The following is a 19,568-nucleotide window of genomic DNA, read 5'->3' as shown; positions in this document are numbered from 1 at the left end:
TAGATGCTTTTTATTACTAGTGAATAGTTAAAATATATGTGTACATATGTATATATAATGTTGTTTGAGAAACATAATTTATACTCTTGTAAGAAACAAAAAATAAAACGTTACTAAAATGTATGCCTTAAAGTGAGAATCCTTAGTAATCCTACTTTCTAAAGAGAATTGTTGTTATGAATGCGGTGTGTCTAAATAGAGGTTTCATTTGTTATACTTTGAGAGGCAAAGACAGTTAAAGAGATGGTTCATTGCTAGACTGTTGGCATTTTTAAGGGCAGTGCCATATTTCACTTGAGAATTTCATCCCCTGCTGTCCCTTGAATGATAACATGAGAGTTTAATTTATATTAAAAATATAGGTAAAAGAAGTTCTTCCTTTTCTTAAAAGTGTATGCCATTCTTTCCTACTCTAGTGTAATAGGTTCCATGCTCTTCAAGAACTATGAAAATAATTTATTTTTTTGTATCTTTGCTTCTTAACTGAGGATATTTCTTGTTATCCTGGGAGACCTGGAACTTAGCAGAAGTATTTCTGCGTGAGGAGTGAGAAACTGTCTTGGCTTTTACGTAGGATGCATTGCACAGCAGATCCACATGGAGGAAATGGATTGGGCTGATAGTGGTTTAGAAGCAGCTCTAGTTTGAAATGGGGGCTAATGTGAGAAGCCCTGACTAGAATGAATGGAGTAAATGTGGTTTTGCTCTAGAATGAGCTTCACTGACTGCGAACTTGGAATTAATGTTCCAAGAGAAACCTCATGAAGGTGAGAGATGCTCCTGAGGTCTGCAGAAGAATGCACATTTAGTCTCCTAGAGCTGATTAAAGGGATTCTAGCTCCTGATAAGATGGAGATTCAGAGCTGGAAGAAACCTTAGATCCTCATCCTTTACACCTGGCTTAGGCTTGTTCAAAGTATTTAAGGCCTTGGGGGATTGGAAAATATTTTTGGATCAAGTTTGGCTTCGAAAGTGAAGAGTAGACTAGATACTGAGAAACAGCAAATCAGAGAAGATTAAATATGGTATTTAATGGGGGAGAACTGGAGAATATGTTGTTTTGGAGAAACTTATTAGAGACATATAGTCACTATATTCCTGGGAAAATTTTTTTAAATATTAAAAAGTAATTGCAAATGACTTATGTAAAGAATTTAAAAATAAATATAAATAGAACGAAATTCTTTTTTATACAAAGTTTTCTAACTGATTATTAGTGGAATATAATAAAAAGGCTATTAACTTTATATACAGATCTTCCTTGACGGGGCGACTTCTCAGTAAACTTCTCAGCTAAGTTGAAAATGTGTTTAATACACCTAACCTACTGAACATCATAGCATAGCCTTGCCTGCCTTAAATGTGTTCAGAACACTTAACATTAGCCCTCAGTGGGGCAAAATCATCTAACACAAGGTCTATTCTATAATAAAATGTTGAATAGCTCATGTAATTTATTGAATACTGTACTGAAAGTGAAGAACAGAAGGGTTGTCTGGGTCTAGAATGGTTGTAAGTGTATCAGTTGTTCATGCTTGTAAGGGTGTGGGTGACTGGGAACTGTGGCTCACTGCCACTATTCAGCATCACCAGACAGTATCTACCACATATTGCTAGCCTGACAAAAGATCAAAATTCAAAAATTGAAGTACAGTTTCTACTGAACGTGTATCGCTTTCACACCATCGTAAAGTTGAAAAATCCTAAGTTGAACCATCGTAAGGTGGTTCTAGATACAACCATCTGCGTTGTATTTGGACACTACTGAACTCATATTTGTAATGCTTTATCACTTGATTGTATTGGATTTTCTAGGTAGACAGTAATTTCATTTATAATTGATCATTTTGTCTCTTTTCTAATATTTATATTACCTTTTTTTGTTATATAACAACAACTAGCTGCTTTAGAACAATATTGAATGAATGGTAAATAATTTAGCTGTTATAGCTGGCAGCTTTTTCCTGTTCTGGGAATGCCTCTAGTGCTTTATCATTATCCATAAGTTATTTTCTGTGGCTATCTTTTAACTTTTTTCCTTTTTAAACTTTACTTGGTAGAATCACATGCAGTTGTAAGAAATAATACAGAGAGATCCTGTGTACACTTCATCTGGTTTCCTCTTGTAGAGCTATAGTATAATATCACAACTAGGAAATTGATATCAATGCAATTTACCCATCTTATTCGGATTTTACCAGTTTTGCTTGTACTCTGTGTATGTGTGTGTATTTCATTCTGTTACATCTGTAGATTGACCACCACAGTCAAGATACAGACTATTTCCTTCACAAGGACCTCTCGTGCTACACTTTCACGGCTATAGCCATCTCCCTCACTCTCTGCCTCCCTAACCGCTGGCAACCTCTAAACTCTTTCTGTCTAATTTGTCTTTTCAGGAATGCTTTATATATGGAACGAGGTATGTAGTACATACCTTTGAGACTGACTTTTTTCACTCAACATAGTTCCCTTGTGATTTCTCCAGGTTGTTGCATGTATCAATAGTTTGTTCCTTGTTACTGCTGAGTAGTACCATGGCATGGATGTACCATAGCTTGGTTAACCATTCATCTGTTGAAGGACACCTGGGTTGTTTTTGGCTATTACGAATAAAGTTGCTATAAACATTCATGTGGAAGTTTTTGTGTGAATGTAAGTTTTCATTTCTCTGGCATAAATGCCCAAGAGTGCATATACCCTTTGCTTAGATTCACCTGTTGCTAGTATTTTGTCCCATTTCCTTTATTTTTTGTGATTACTCACCCTCCCTCCCTCTCATCCTCTACACACACACACACAAATATAAAATAACAGTTTTCTTGAGCTTCTTGAGAGTAAATTGCATACATGTTTACCCCTAAATTCTTCAGTATTTTTCAAGAATAAGGATATTTTTACACACCTAAAGAAAAGTTATCAACTTAGTTAATTTAACATTTATACAACTTTGATCATATCTGCCATCTATTACAAGTTGTCAGTTGATCCAGTAATGTCTCTTTTAGCATCTTTCCCCCTCTAGGACAGGATCTGGTGTAGGATCCCACATGGTATTTAGTTGTCATGTTTCTTTTATCTCCTTTAATCTGGAACAGCTCTTTAGCCTTTTTTGTCTATATGACATTGGTATTTTTTGAAGAAGACAGTTTTTTTTTTTTTTTTTAACAGGATGTTCCTCATTTGGTTTGTCTGATGTTTCCTTATGATTAGATTCAAGTTATGTATTATTCTTGGCCTGAATACTACATAAGAGGTGTTGTTTCCTTGAGAAATATATCGTATCACGTTAGAAAAATTTCTTTTTAGTACTACTTTACTAAGAAGTCTTAATTATGAATAGGAGTTGGGTGCACATTGTTAGAGCTTGGAGTTGAGGCCACTGGCTGGCCGATGAGCTCACAGGTGTAGGTTGTGTGCTGCATGAGTGGCAAGGGTGTCTGGCCCAGTGAGTGGAGTTTGATAGTAATCCTTGCTGCAGGTAGAAAGAAGATGAAATAGGTGTTGGACTTGATCCATGCCTTTTGGCTTCTAGCCTGATGACAGTTTGGTTCCATTGTGTTAATTTACTGTATAGTGAATATGTTAACAGATTTCATAATGTTAGAGTAAACATTCTATACCATGCATTCATGGAATATAATTTTAAAAATTTAATGTTGGATAAATTTTTTATTTTTTGTTTTATTTTGGGTTTTGCATTTATGTTCATAACAAAACTTCTTCTGTAATTCTGTGTGTGAAAGAGTGTGTGTGTGTGTATGTGTTCTGTCTTTGTCAGATTTGGTATCAGGGTTATTATTTAGCCTTAGCATGAATCAGAAAGTTTTTTTTAAAAACCCCTCCCTTCCCCCCAGCAGTTTAAATAACATTGAATTTACCTGTCTTTAAAACGATCTGAGCCCCGTGCATTTTGGGGAGAGCTTGTGGATCTTTGGCAGCATTTTCCAGTTTCTTCTCTGGTTAAAGGTCTGTGTAGGTTTTTACCTCTTCTTAGGTTGTGTCTCTGCCCTGCTTTCCATTATTCTTAGGATAAAGATTCAGGCTCTGCATTTGTGGTCCTATATTCTTTTTGCTGCCTAAGTGTTGTCAACATTCATCCATTTATTCAGTTACTCAAGCTAGAAATCTCTGAGTCTTCTTAGATTTTCCCCTCTACTTATGCCCCCTACTAATTCTGTTCTTAATGTACATTTTGAATCTGTTTCCTTTTTTTCCATCTCTACCGCTGCCTGGACCCTTCCAGCTGTCTTAACAGGTTTCTCAGTCTCCAGTGTCTCCTTCTAAGTCAGCCTGTGAACTACAGCTGCAGTGGTGACACTAAATTGTAAATCTGATCATGTTAGGCCCCTGTTCGGAACTTTTTGGTGGTCCCGGGGCGAAGCCTTACCCAGAGCTTCTGATTTGGGTACAGGAGTCCGCTTGCCTATCCTTGTTTTCTAGCTTCTAGCTTTGGTCTGCTCCCCAGCAGTCCAGCTGCAAGTCATTCCCCAGAATTTCTTCACCCATATTTTTCACCATTTGCTCTCCAGAGTGTGCCCTCTGACCTCTTCTCCGCCTGCTGCATTCCTCTTTACCCTTGAGCATTTCTCACAGCCTTTTTCTGTGAAGCCCTCCCTGAGGGGACTTCTTCACCAACAGAATTTATCAACTCCTCTCCGTGCAGCTACCTTTGCTCTTTTGTGACTGTAGTTATATTCTATTGAAACTATTTTTTGCATATCTCTTTTTCTACTATATATTCTGTGATCTCTTTAAGGGCAGAGACTGTGTATTAATTTTTGCATGTAGTGTTAGCACGCTGCTTGGCACCGTAGATTCTCAGATGCTTGTTGAACGAGTACAAGGTGTATTTAGAGTATTGTGAGAAAACTGGTTGAAGCAGAAGGTTCTTAGAGGACTATGCAAGATGGTGAGCCAGTATGGGCCAACAGATTATGAAGCAACTTGAATGTTCGGCTAAGGAGTTTGGACTTTTTCTTTAGTTACAAGAGGGGTAGAGGAAGGAGGCAAGAGGAGGGAAGGTCATTTATTATTGTTGTGCTAAAGAGACTGGTTAAAGTTCCTTATGGTATTAAAATTATTTTTAGTTTTTAAAATCTTTTTGTGTGGGTACTGGTTTATCAAATAAATAAAGATTGCTGCCAAGGTAAATAAGTAACCTTACATTAATAATAGCGAATGCTTATCGAGTTCTTACTATCTGCCAGGTACTGCTTTGAGAACTCTGCATGTATTACCTCATGTAGTACTCAAGACAGCTCTACATGGTAGGTTTTAGTATTGCCTCTTTTAGATGGTGAAACTGAGGCACAGAGACGTTAAATAACTTGCCCAAAGCCACAACTTTTAAGTGGTAGAACGGGATTCAAACCTGGGCATTTTGGCTTCAGAAGCCTCTTAACCACTGAGCTCTGCTGTCTTCCATTAACCTTTTAGCCTATTGTAGTAGCACTTGGCCCTCCAGAAACTGGCATTTTAACCTTAAATTAAGAACCGGGGAAACCATTTTCTATATTAACTGACATAAGCACATATTATTTGACTTGTTTTACAGTAGATGATCTATTTAGTAATAGCTTCAAATGTTTCGTCTGTTGCTTCAAGTGGGAACTAAAATTGAGCCTTTTCTGCATCTGATTAGCATTTAAGGTACTTTTTGAAAGTATTAAATATTTGAAATGAACTTTTAAACATCAAACAGCTGGTTGTCGTAGCAAATTAGAAGTGAGAGTTTAGAGGAAACCCTGTTAAGTTTTCTGGCCCTTGTCCTCAGGCCAGGTAAGAATTGTTCCAGCATATTCTTCAGTGCTTGGTCTAGTCTTTGTTAATTGTTTCAAAAAAAGAGCTCCACTATCCCTGAAGGAAGGCAATTTTATGATCTCTGATCTGTCTGGGAGTTTTTCTTTGTAATTCGTTGCAGAGATTAAAATGTGCTTTATTCTTTTCAAGTTTCTTTTAAGGTCACTACCATGTGAAGTAACACAAAATACATGTGTGTAGGTTTGCCAAGATTACAGTTGCTGTGGGAATCATAACTTTGGATTTCCTCACATCTGGATTATGAAACGTGCACAAAGGCCCTGTATGAATATAGGTTTTATATTTTATGTGCATCTGGAAGTAGCAAGGTCTTAGTGATGTAGCTTCCCATAAATGACAAGTTGAACTCTTACAGCCTGCAATTTTAAAGTAATCCCAGGGTTCTTAACTTTGCTGTGGAGCTGATGTCCCATGCTTTCCTCCTCCACTTGGAAGGCTTGTGTCAACACTGGGAAACTGGAGCCCTGGAGTGGAAGTGGAGGCCCAGCTTATTTCCCTGGGACCAGTAGACTTCAGGTTTGTTTTGTCTCCCGAGAAGTAAGGATTCCAGTGCTGCTGTTTTGAGTTCTCTTTTTGAAGCAGCAAGGAAAGAAGTGCCACAGGTCTGTCTTAGTTGCATTTCAATATTTTTGGATTTATTTTGGTTATTTGTTTTTCTTGGATTGTCCTATTTCTCTACTATCTACCTGAAGTTATTAATTATTAAATCCATGGTGATGCCCTTATGGGTGGTAGAGGTTTTTATCTGGGAAATACAGAATTTTGAAAAGGCTGCAAACCCTACAGTCATTATCTTTCAAGCTCACTCATGTTGAATGGTGTGAACATGGAACATAATTTCACTATAGAAAGGAGGACTAGCATCAGTTTGTCTTTGTAGGGCCTCTCTCAGGTCTCCCTGTACAGGGTGCTTAGCTGACAGACCAGATCCCAAATCCGCAGATTGGCTTAGGGGGTCATTAAAGTTTCCTCATCTTTCTATCTGTGGTCTGAATTTAGTCTTAGTCATTTTGCTGTTTAGAATTTTGTGTCAGGCATTCCTCCAGGTGCCTTTAATAATGCTAGAATTCTTCTCTGTGACTTTGAGGGAACAGTACAACTGCTTGTGACTTTGCATGTCTTCCTCTGGAGTGTCCTGCAAGATGCCATGGGGACCTTGTGTTGTAGGCAGGAACATGGTCCTTAGCGAGGCCCTATCTTGCTTGGGGCTGAGTCTGTAGGTAGTAAATTCCAGATGTTTGTAGCTGCAGCCCTGAGAGTAGGCATTGTTGTAGCAACACCTTCCCAAGAAAAAAGTAAGATATAAGTGACATTTAAAAAAAAACAAAAAACGGGCTTTCCTAGTGGCGCAGTGGTTGAGAATCTGCCTGCCAATGCAGGGGACACGGGTTTGAGCCCTGGTCTGGGAAGATCCACATGCCGCGGAGCAGCTGGGCCTGTGGGCCACAACTACTGAGCCTGCGCGTCTGGAGCCTGTGCTCCGCAACAAGAGAGGCCGCGATAGTGAGAGGCCCGCGCACCGCGATGAAGAGCGGTCCCCGCTTGCCGCAACTAGAGAAAGCCCTCGCACAGAAACGAAGACCCAACACAGCCAAAAATTAAATAAATAAATAAATAAATAATTTTAAAAAAACCCCAAAAAACAAAAACTAACAGAAACCAGGTTGATATTAATCTTTTGTTTAAAGTAGAAAAAAAATAGTTTTCATGGAAACTGACATTTGAAGTAACTTAGGGAAAACTGCTTTCAATTTTTGTAAATTTTAGTCATTTTGTCCAGTTGATTATAGATTGTGAAAGTCACATATTTTTCCAAATTGCCATGGTAAAATTGGCCATGTGGATAAGCTTTGCAACTTTTTTCCTTTGTCTTACTAATTTTGAGATTAGTGTATGTGGATAGATTAAGGCTTTGATTACCATTCAAATTATGCATATAGCTGGTGGATGAGTTAGTTTTCAGCTCTATTATTAAATCGTTGCTTCTGTATCACAGCATGAAATTTGGACTAAATCTGTATGATAACCTTGCTCCATAAAATTTATGCTTTATGTAAGTAAAGGCCTTAAGTGATAATAGTAGTTTTCACTGAGTAAAATATTTTACCATTTATGACTTGTAATTTAAGAGTTTTTAAAAGGGAAATTAAAAGCCTTCTCACATGCTTCAGTATAGTTTAATACGTGTATGTGTATATGTGGAAGGTGAAGTGCTGTGTGTGTGTATAGGAGTAGGTGAAATAACATTGGGTATTAATTGGTAATTATTGAATTTGAGTGATGAGCATACATTCATTACATCATTCTTTCTACTTTGTGATTGTTTTTAAATTTCCAAAATAAAAAGATAAAAAAAGTCTCCCCAAAAGTAATGAGGAAAAGTGATAAGGCCTTAGACTTTTATTTGATAACACAGACTAGGAGTTAATGAAAGACATGTCACAATTTCCAGTACCTTCTGAGCAGCTTTTTCAGTGCTGCTGAAATACTGCCCTGAATTTCTTCAGGAGAGAGAATATTCTTTTATCCTATTATTGCCCAAGTTTACTGATGGCAGAGATATTCCAGTGTGACCACTCACATTATGAAAATAAAACCTTTTGTTTATGAGACACTTTCTTTTGCTATTTAGAACTGAGCATGCATTCTGATACCAATGGGTACCTTCTTGTGCTTCTTTAGATTCTGATTTCTGTTTAAAAAAAATGAAGTTTTTATTTAGTCCCTATTCTTTTAGATTCCAAAAGTTTCTCTATCTGTTCCTTCCCCCACAGGATGAGGAAAGATTTCTTCTTATTTCTAAAGGTACTTGTGTTTGACCTGAGCCTTTTGCTACTTTGTCTAGAATTTGTCTCCAAAGTCTGTATGTTTATCCCCAAAAGAGAAGATAGAATACATTTCAGGGGTTTGAAAGTGCCAATTGGTATGAAGGTCTTTAAAGCATAAGAAGTAATCTTATTTGTTCCAATTTAGAAATTCTGTAAATGACTTTAATCATAATAAAATATGGAAGAGAAACATGATTGAATTTATAATATAATTCTGTACAAAGTAAACGTGAGAAATGAAGCTATTTGCTGAAAAATGAGGCAGCTTCCACCTCATAACATTTTGGGGCCTTATTTGGTAGCAAAGCTTATATTTGAGAAAACCCTGGATGATCTTTTTCAATTTTGGTTTTGTATGCTGCTTCCTTAAAGCAAATCTTACATTTATTGTTGTGTTATTTATGATCAGAACTCTGGTACTTCAATGACATTAAGATGATTCTTTCTTTATTAGGAAGGGAGATGATACCTAGATCCACCCTAGCAATATCCTTAATGTACTTCCTGCCTTTACTGATGTACTCCTGTGTATTATCAAGATGTGAAAATATTAAACTCCAGAATTCAGATAAATCTTATAGTAGACATCAAGATTCTAGAGTATTAAATGAATTTAAAAAGAATTTCATAAGCAGGGGAAAGATAGTTCAGTTGTCTTCAAGGGTTTTCTTAAATTCTGGAATATGGGGAAATGTTTTAGTATTTTGAAGATTATTATTATCATTACCTTTTAAAAGTTGAGTTGAGAAACACTACATAGGCTTTTCATTCTTTTTCATCAGTGTCAAAGTTTATTGCCAAACTCTGTCTTTTTAATTCCCACTGTGACATTAGGCCATCATAAATTATTATCATGTTATCAAGAACATTTATTCAGGGTCTGCTTTGTAGGGCACTGTGTAGAAATAGGCATAAGACATAGTTCCTGCTCTTCAATAATTTATGGTTGTCGAGGAGTGACACGGCATTTTTTTTTTAGGTATAGTTGATATACAGTATTCTGTAAGGTTCAGTTGCACAACATAGTGAGTCACAGTTTTTTAAAAGTTATTCTTCATTTATATTTATTATAAAATATTGGCTAAGGGCATCTCTTTTAATTACTTCATTCAGTGAACATTTCCTGGGTGCCCTCTATGTGTCAGCCCTACTAGGCACTGGGATACAGTGGTAAACCAGACAGACAATGCCCCACGCTCTTGGCGCTTACATTCTAGGATCTTAAATACTTAGCATGCTGAACGATGTAATTGTTCAGGACTTTACAGGGGAGGTATTACTTTGTTCTGGTATGGTTAGGAAAGGCTGACTGAGGGGGTAGGGCATGAGCTGGACAGCTGGACAGGAAGTAAATGTCCCTTTCCCAGGGTGTATTATGTGGAACCTGCTGTAAAGGATTTTGTGGCCAAATAAACGTGGAAAACATAGCACACCCTGGGATTGCAGAGAAGTGATCCCAAGAGCTAGAGAAATTAGGTGAGGTTTGTAGAGGAGAGAGGAAGTGGAATTTGAGCTGTTCTTCAATGGGTACAATTTTAAGAGTGAGGTTGGAGTGGAAGGTGAGTGAATGTGTGAACTTGAGAAACACGGGACATGCTGGAGGAGTACTAGTCAAAATGTACCTATCCCTGTCCCCCCTCCTCTCCTCACTGGAGCTGTCATTTATCTTGGCCCTACCTTTTCAGCTCTTCTTTCCTTTCAGTATTTTAACACATTTAAGTTTCCTCTTTAATGAAAATAATAGCAACAGCAAAGGGAAACTCTGTCTTTTGATTTCACCTCTCCCTCCTCACAGCCAAACCTCACAGAAGAGTCATCTGAACTCATTAGTTCCACATCCTCCCTGCCCATTAGTGCCTCACCTTATTTCTCTTTGGTTGTTATTCCTGTTGCTTCACTAAAACAGCTCTCACCAAGCTCCCTGTGACATCCATACTGCCAAGTCAAATGAACACTTAATTCTTTATTTCACCTCTCTTAGCAGCATACGACTTTATTGCCCACCACCTTCTTGAAACCTTGATTTCCTTGACATCACACTCTCCCAAGTTTTCTGTATCCTTCTGAGGAGACCATTCCTTTCTGTCTTTGCAGTTTTGGTTTTCTTCTCCCTGGCTGTTGAACTCTGAGGCAACTCAAGTCTCAATCCTAGGCTACTTCTCTTTTTATTCCATACTGTCTCCCTAGGACGATCTCCTCTGTGTTTACGACTTCAATTACTGTTTGTTCTCTGGTGACTCCCAAATTTGACCTCAGCTCAGACATTGTCAGAGTACTAGAACATGACAGAGAGACTGTCACATATTTGAGAGTATAGAGTGAAAATAATGGGTCTGATTGATTGTGGCAGAAGGGTAAAGGTGATAACATTTCAGTGAGTTTCATTATTTCAGTTTCTTAAATTCAGAATTTCATTTTTTCTTTTGGAAATGATCATTTCACACACTTTATTGAAATGAAAAAAGAGTAACAGTTTATTAATTTTTTTCTTTATGGATGACGCTTTTGGTGTCATAGAGTCTAAGAGTTAATTTGGAGTTAATGTTTTTACAAGATGTGAGGTTTAGGTCAAGGTTTATTTTTTTGTCTGCTGATGTCCAGTTACTCCAGTCATTTGTTGAAAAGGCTGTCTTTCCTCCCTTGACTTGATTTTGCACCTCTGTCATAAATCAGTTGGGCATATTTGAATGGGTCTATTTCTGGGTTCTCTGTGTTGTTCCATTGGTCTATGTGTCCCTTATCACATGGTCTTGATTTCTGTAGCTTTAGAGCTTAAAATTGGGCAGTGTATTCCTCCACTTTATTCTTTTTTTTCCTCATTATTTTGGTTATTCTAGTTCCGTTACATTTCCGTATAAATTTTAAGATAAGCTTGTCTATATCTATGAGAAATCATGGGATTCTGATAGGAATTGTGTTGAATTTAAAAATCAGTTTGGGTAGAATTGACATCTGTACTGTGTCATAATCTGTTAGTGTTGATACCTTACTACTTCAGGAGAAATGTAGGAACCTTACCACCATTTAGGCCCCTTTATCCTCCCTGCATTCTAATTAGTTGTTTTAAATATCTCCTTTACATACATTGAGAACCACATCAGACAATATACTTTTGCTTTTAACCATCTAACATAGTTTTAAAAACTCAAGAGGAAAAAGTCTCTTTCATTTACCTATAAAGTTACCCACCAACATTAGTTTACTTTTTACTTTTGGGCTTCCCTGGTGGTGCAGTGGTTAAGAATCCGCCTGCCAATGCAGGGGACACGGGTTCGAGCCCTGGCCCGGGCAGATCCCACATGCCGCGGAGCAACTAAGCCCATGCGCCACGACTACTGAAGCCCGCGCGCCGTGCTCCGCAATAAGAGAAGCCACTGCGATAAGCCCGCGCACCGCAACGAAGACCCAATGCAGCCAAAAAATAAAAATAAAAAAAATAAATTTATAAAAAAAAATTTATGTGCTTGTCATTTTTATGACCCCAAATTACTTTGCACCACATTTTGCTATTTTTTTCTGATTTCCAGTTACGATGGCTCTCTTCCTCATGTGTTTTGTAAGCATTTATCAGGCTTTTGACCATAGGAATATTCTGAAGAGGATTTTTTTGGTTCAGCCAGCACCCTGGGACACTACAACTTAAGGTCACTTTAAGTTAGTGTCTGTGCTTGGGGTCAGTGTGACTGCACTGCGTGAGTGCAGGACCGTCATTATGAATCTTCTGGGGGAAACTCTCCTTTGCCCCCAGTTGGAGCCCAGGTCAAAACAGATACATTTCTTGATTGTTTTTCTTTATCAGTAGGTGTATTTTTTCTAGCCTACCTTTTCACTGAGTTGTTGAAGACCTCAGGGGTCTTGATTTTTTGCAGTGGGGCTAATCTCCACTCGTCTACATTTCATATGGTGAAGGCTTTATCTTCTATTCCCCCTGCAGCTTTAAACTACAAGCCTCTTGGTACTGAAACCAGGATGTGCTCCCAGGGTCTCTGTAGCCTCAGCTTCTACGTATTCTGGTTCCTAGCTCTCACTTGATTTTTAGCTCCTGGGGATTTTCTTTTCTCTCTTGAGAGCTCAACAGTGCTCTCAAGTTGGTAATATTTTGTTCAGCAGTTGTAGTAATTTGGTATCAGAAGGTTTTTCAGGATATTGACTCCACTCTGTTACCAGAAATCAAAGTTTCTGACATATCATTCTATAGATCATAGATTGTTAGGTTAGGGACCCACTCCTGGTTCTTTCAGAACTAGTTGCCTGGGACAAAAGTTGCGTGCCATCTCACAGGGGGCTGTGGATGTGACCCTTGTCCTTAAAAGGAAGGAGTACGGGCATCTTTAGCACTACTGTCATGTCTGCCAAGGAAGCAGAGAGTCTCAAGAGGAGGCAGGATGTTCAACTGTGTGTCAAGTGCTATAGCAAGGTCAAGTGAGATCAAGACTGAAAACTGACAGTGGGATTTCACAATCGGAGATCTTTGCCAGAGCATTCTCCAAGGAATGAAGGGGGAAGAAGCCTATTGTGTTTTTTAATCTCTGGGAGGATTGTCCTTAGTCCAGGCAATTCCTGTTTTTCTCAGACAGAATGACTTGTTGTTTATCAGTATGTGGCTGTTTATTTTATATTCTCTCATTTTAATTCTCTCTGGGTTCCAGCCCTGCCTTAGGTAGATTGGTTCTGTTTGCCATAGAAACTGGACACAGCCATAGAGTGTAGGGCCTATCTAGTGTGTACCTGTCCTGAAAGCTTTCCTTTATATCTCTTCAAATGAGGTAATGAGGAGACAGAATGAAGAGGTGAGAGCTGAACTGGAGTATTAAAATAAGAGAAAGAAGATATGAGGTATTGCCATTTTTTGCATGAAGTTTCTGTTATGTGGAATTTCTAAAATTATTATGAAAAATTTCAAACATACAAAAACTAGAAAGAGTAGTTCATCAACCTTCATTTACCAAATTCAAGAGTTTTTGCACATTTGCCTCATTCATCCCTTTTTTATTTCTCTTTCCTTTGCTGAAATATTTTAAAGAAATCCCTGATGTCGTTTGTTGTACATATACATACGTATACATATGCAGTATGGAGATTGTCATACCAAGTCACAATGCCATTATCACACCGGATACAAAATTGACAATTCTTTGGTATCATCTACTATATTGAGAGTATTAATGAGGTCCCTTTTTAAAAGTTCTCTGAACATTCTGAGATTGTTTCTGCTTTGTTGTCTTTGCACTTGTCATTCTCTCTGCCAAGAAGGCCATACCCTGAGACCTTCACATGGACTTTTTGTCATTCAGATTTTAGCTCTGAATTATCTCTTCAATAGAGGCTTTTCCTAATCACCAAAGCTAAAGTAGTGTCCTCTTTCCCCATCCCATTTGTCACTATCTCATCTCTCTGTTTCACTGCCTTGTTGTCTGTTTACTTGTTTATTGTCATCTCTGCCCCCTAGATTGTAAGTACCATGAGAGGAGAGACCTTGTCGGTCATGTTGTGCTTATTGCTCTGTGCCCAGGGCCTGAAGAGGTCCTAGGATATAGTAATGAAGTACCTGTTTATAAACAAGTCAGCTATTAAGGAGATTAATGCAAAAAGATTCCAAAATTTTCTTAGTATTTTATAACCATTATCTCTTCCTACAACTGATTCTCATTCCAGAGCTTTTCTTTTCTCAAGAGCTTTAACCAACAGCTGTGTTTGCAAAAGTGCTGGGTTGTTGTCCCTTTCAGGACATTTAATCTTTTAAATCCTCAAAATATTTTGTAAAATATAAGTGAGTAAAATCACTTCTGACCTGTTGAGAGGCAGTGTTTTTACTGACATAACTCTCATTTGAGATCACTTTATTTGAGCTTGCAGCTAATAAATCTCTTGGCCCATATGAAACTGGATGGAATGATCTTGTAGACCACATAACCTATAACTGATTATTTGAACTTCTTTTATTCAGTATATCATTTGTATGATGTTAGGGAGTGTTTTTTAATTGATATATTGTTAGCTGTTGGCCATGTTCTTTAGCATGAGAAACATATAACTCAATAAACATACGATTTTATAATTAAAAACTTGGATTCTTTTTGAAAATGTGTAGTTTCAGACCAACAGAAAGATGCAAGAATAGTACAGAAAATTACTCTATACTCTTTGCCAGATTCCCCAGAATCAGCATTTTACCACATTAACAGCCTCCTCTCTTGCCCTCCTTTTTTTGAGCTGTTTGAGAGTAAGTTGCAGACACTCAAAATGAAGCCATTCTCTTTTTTAACCATGTGCAAGGATCAAAATCAGGAAATTAACATTGATATAATGGCGTTAGCTAATCTATAGATCTTATTCACACATCTTCAAGTTTCCCAATCATGTTGTTTATATGAAAAGAAAATCCTGGATCACAAGTTGCATAGAATTGTCATGTGTCTTTAGTTTCCTTTAACCTGGAAATTTTTCCTTTTATAATTTAACATATTTGAAGATTATAGGCCAGTTATTTTGCAGTACGTCCCTCAGTTTGGGTTTAATTGATGTTTCACAAGTGACATGTTTTTCTTAATGTAACATATCAGGAGGCATATGATATTGATTTGTCCCATTATAGGTGTTTACTTCGATCATTTGGTTAAGGTGGTCTGCCAGATTTCTCCACCATCAATATATGCTTTTCCTCTTTGTTTTTAATAAGTATCTTTGAGAGTATTTTCAGACTATTTAATATTCTATTATTCCTGAAACTTTCACCCACTAGTTTTTAACATCCATTGATGAATATGAATTAATTATTTTGATGATTATTACCAATGGTAATTTTCCAATGCCATCATTTTTTTCTGCATTTATTATTTGGGATTCTGATGTAAGGAGAGCTTCCCCCATTTTATTTATTTACTTGTCTTTATCAGTATGAACTCATGGATTCTTATTTTATTTAATGGGTTATAGATAATGTTATCATTTAAAATTTTTGATACTTAAATTGTCATAATTTTGGCCAGTAGGAGACTATTTTTTTTTAACATCTTTATTGGAGTATAATTGCTTTACAATGGTGTGTTAGTTTCTGCGTTATAACAAAGTGAATCAACTATACATAATACATATATCCCCATATCTCCTCCCTCTTGCATCTCCCTCCCACCCTCCCTATCCCACCCCTCTAGGTGGTCACAAAGCACCGAGCTGATCTCCCTGTGCTATGTGGCTGCTTCCCACTAGCTAGCTCTTTTACATTTGGTAGTGTATATATGTCCATGCCACTCTCTCACTTCATCCCAGCTTACCCTTCCCCCTCCCCGTGTCCTCAAATCCATTCTTTATGTCTGCGTCTTTATTCCTGTCCTGCCCCTAGGTTTTTCAGAACCATATTTTTTTTTTTTTTAGATTGCATATATATGTGTTAGCATACGGTATTTGTTTTTCTCTTTCTAACTTACTTCACTCTGTATGACAGACTCTAGGTCCATCCACCTCACTACAAATAACTCAATTTCATTTCTTTTTATGGCTGAGTAATATTCCATTGTATATATGTGCCACATCTTCTTTATCCATTCATCTGTCAGTGGACACTTAGGTTGCTTCCATGTCCTGGCTATTGTAAATAGTGCTGCAATGAACATTGGGGTGCATGTGTCTTTTTGAATTATGGTTTTCTCAGGGTATATGCCCAGTAGTGGGATTGCTGGATCATATGGTAAATCTATTTTTAGTTTGTTAAGGAACCTCCATACTGTTCTCCATAGTGGCTGTATCAGTTTACGTTCCCACCAACAGTGCAAGAGGGTTGCCTTTTCTCCACACCCTCTCCAGCATTTATTGTTTGTAGATTTTTTGATGATGGCCATTCTGACTGGTGTGAGGTGATACCTCATTGTAGTTTTGATTTGCATTTCTCTAATGATTAGTGATGTTGAGCAGGAGACTTTTTAATGGGCTCCTGTGAACTTTTGACATGTCCCCATCATTTTTTGAGTGTTCCCTTACTTTCTGGAACAACAAGATATTCTAGGCCAGGGCTTGGTAAACTTTTTCTGTAAGTGGCCAGATAGTAAATATTTTTGGCTTAGTGGGCTGTATGGTCTCTGTTGAAACTACTTAACTCCACCCTTACAGCAGGAAAGCAGCCATAGACAATTTATAAATGAATGAGCATGGCTGTGTTCCAATAAAACTTTATTTACAAAGACAGGTGGCTGATTAGATTTGGCTTCTGGGCTGTAGTTTGCCAACTCCTTTTCTAGGCTCACATTGTACTTTCCCTTCTGCAATCTCAGAATTGGCCGTTTTTCTAAGGAGCCTTGGTTCCTTCTAACTGTGAATGGTATTTAGACACTGAGACCTGGGCCCTTGATATGCTCATTGCTACTGGGATATCATTGATTCTAGGCCCTCTTAGAAGGCAGCTAGGTAATATACGAATATATACATACATAGTTGTATGCATTTGTGTGTGTGTGTGCATACAGACACATCTATATTTCTGTATTATAAACCATTGAGTTATAGTGATAGATCCAGTTTCATATCTATACTACAGGGTTTGTTCTAGCCTTTCTACTTCCTATATTTCTTTCTCCAACATTGGTACATCTGACTCCTGTTATCCACAATAGTACCAATAAGTAAACAAATATTTACTTATTTGTTTAATCCTAGAATACACAGAAAGTAGTTTTAGAGTTGCTAACTTATACCTCTGTGAAAAACTATTAATTAGAATTTAATTCTTATTTACACTTCTTTTTTGTCTTTAGCCTTAGGGTTGAGTTAAATAATGTGCTCAAAAGTTACTTGGGTTAGTTTTTTTCCCTCCATCCCTTTAGTATGTTGTATTTTTCATTTTAAATATAGTTAGGATCACTTGTTTTTATTTGCACTGCATTTCAGGCTATTTCCCCCATTTTTATTTTATGTCGCTTTTTTTGAGTATGTGAAACATGAGTATGATTTCAAAAGTCAGAACATACAAAAAGGCATATGCAGTGAAGTGTTACTCCACATCCATTTCTTTTACCAAGTTTTCACTTTTCTCCTTTTCACCCTGTTCCCACCTACCCCCTGTAGTTATATAGTGTCACTAGTTCTAATTTACTATTTTGTGTGTCTTTTTGCACAAATGAGCATATGTTTGTGTGTAATTCTTGTTTTTTCTTCTTTTTTATAAAAGGAAGCATACTATGCATCATCTGTCCTGTAATTAATTCACAGACTCATGAGTTGGTCAAAGTGTAGAACACTTCGCTGTGGTGAAATGAGTGGCTTCAGCTAAATCTGCAGGGGTGAGTGGGGACTTCATCAGGTTATGGTCAAGTTGAGCCAAGAACAGGAAGCAGACTGGACTCACCTAGACTTTCTGCTTTGGGTTAAAAAGACAATAATGACTTTGGTAGCAGGGATCTTGGTGATATTATCTCTCAAGACTGCTCTAATCTGGAGTGTCGTCCTCCAGTCTAGCAGTTGCCCTCTATGCCTGGTGCAGTTGTGATCCTGGAGTCTCCTTTCTCTGTCATCTTGGAAATTACCTTTGTACTTCTTTTGTGCTGTGTTTCTTCCTCATTGTATCCCATATCATCCTTTTTCTTAGTTTATTTTGTCATTTTGGTGGAGCACATCTTTTTGTAGCTTCATAAGAAAAAATATGTGAACTTTTTTTAGATCTGTACTTCTGAAAATGTCTTTTATTCTACCCCCCATGCTTGATTTTTAGTTTGGCTGCATATAGAATTCTAGGTTAGAAATAATTTTCCTTAACTTTTTTTACTACTATATTGAGGTGTAATTTATGTACATTAAATATTTCCAATACTTAACATTTTTTCTGAGGATCTAGTTTTTTTTCTGGTATCATTTCCCTTTAGCCTGAAGAACTTCCTTTGGTGTTTCTTGTAGTGCTTGTAGTTTCTTGTTATGCTGGTGATGGATTTTCTTGATTCCCCTTTACCTGAAAAATGTCTTTATTTTGCCTTTATTCCTGAAAGATATTTTTGCTGGATATAGAATTCAGGTTGATAGTTTTTCCTTTCAGTCCTTTAAAGAAGTTGTCCTGCTGTCCTCTGGCTATCATGAAAGAAGATGATAAGATGTTTTAGGAGTGCTGACAGTGTTCCGCTGTCTTCTGGATGCCTTGAAAGAAGATGATAAGAAATAAGAGGGAATTCTCTGGTGGTCCAGTGGTTGGGACTCTGTGTTCTCAGTGCCGAGGGCCTGGGTTCAATCCCTGGTCTGGGAGCTAGGATCCCACAAACAGGGCGGTGCAGCCAAAACAAAAAAAGATAAGAAATCTGCTGCCATTTGAATATATTCCCTTCTATGTAGTGCACCATTTTCCTTTGGCTGCTTTAGATTTTGTCTGTATCTTTGGTTTCTAGCAGTTTGGTTATGATGAATCTATATGTAGTTTTCTTTGAATTTTTCCTTTTTGGGGTCATTGAGCTTCTTGAATCTATATATTTATATCTTTTACACCAAATCTGGGATGTTTTGGTCAATATTTACTCTACTCTTTTGGATTCATTCTCTCCTTATCTTTTGGGACTCCCAAGTTCCTATGTTTGGTCTTTTGATGTTGTCCCTTAAGACCATAAGGTTCTGTTCATCTCTTTGTTCAATCTTTCTTCTGTTTTTCAGATTGTATAATATGTATTGATAAATTTAAGCTCATTGACTTTTTACTCTTTATCTCTATTTTGCTTATCCACTGAATTTTTAGTTTCAGATATTGTATTTTTCAGTTTTAAAATTTCCATTTTTAAAGTAAATTTTTATTTCTCTGTTGAGATTTCCTATCATTTCATTCATTCACATGTCTTTTCCTTTACCTCAAAGAGCATAGTATTCATGGCTGGTTTAAAGTCCTTGTCTGATGTTTCTAACTTCTGAGTCATTTTGAAATTGGCATATGTTAATCTTTTTCACTTCAGAATG

At 37.2% G+C, this 19,568-nt stretch overlaps 1 protein-coding gene across 5 annotated transcripts in view; it reads left to right on the top strand.

Moving 5' to 3' along the window:
- DIS3L2 (DIS3 like 3'-5' exoribonuclease 2) overlaps positions 1–19,568 on the top strand; it is a 370,836-nt gene that overhangs the window by 15,564 nt on the left and 335,704 nt on the right. The window contains exon 1 of one of the 5 annotated variants that reach the window (XM_082395569.1): positions 1,892–1,928. The exons of the other annotated variants lie outside the window; for them this stretch is intronic. The gene's annotated coding sequence lies outside the window, so the exon portion shown is untranslated. Of the gene's footprint in view, positions 1–1,891; positions 1,929–19,568 lie in introns of those variants that run through there. 5 annotated transcript variants of the gene reach the window in all.

Source organism: Balaenoptera borealis (genome assembly GCF_965194805.1).
Source record: "Balaenoptera borealis genome assembly, chromosome: 6".
Taxonomy (NCBI): domain Eukaryota; kingdom Metazoa; phylum Chordata; class Mammalia; order Artiodactyla; family Balaenopteridae; genus Balaenoptera; species Balaenoptera borealis.
This window is presented reverse-complemented; position numbering and strand designations above follow the sequence as displayed.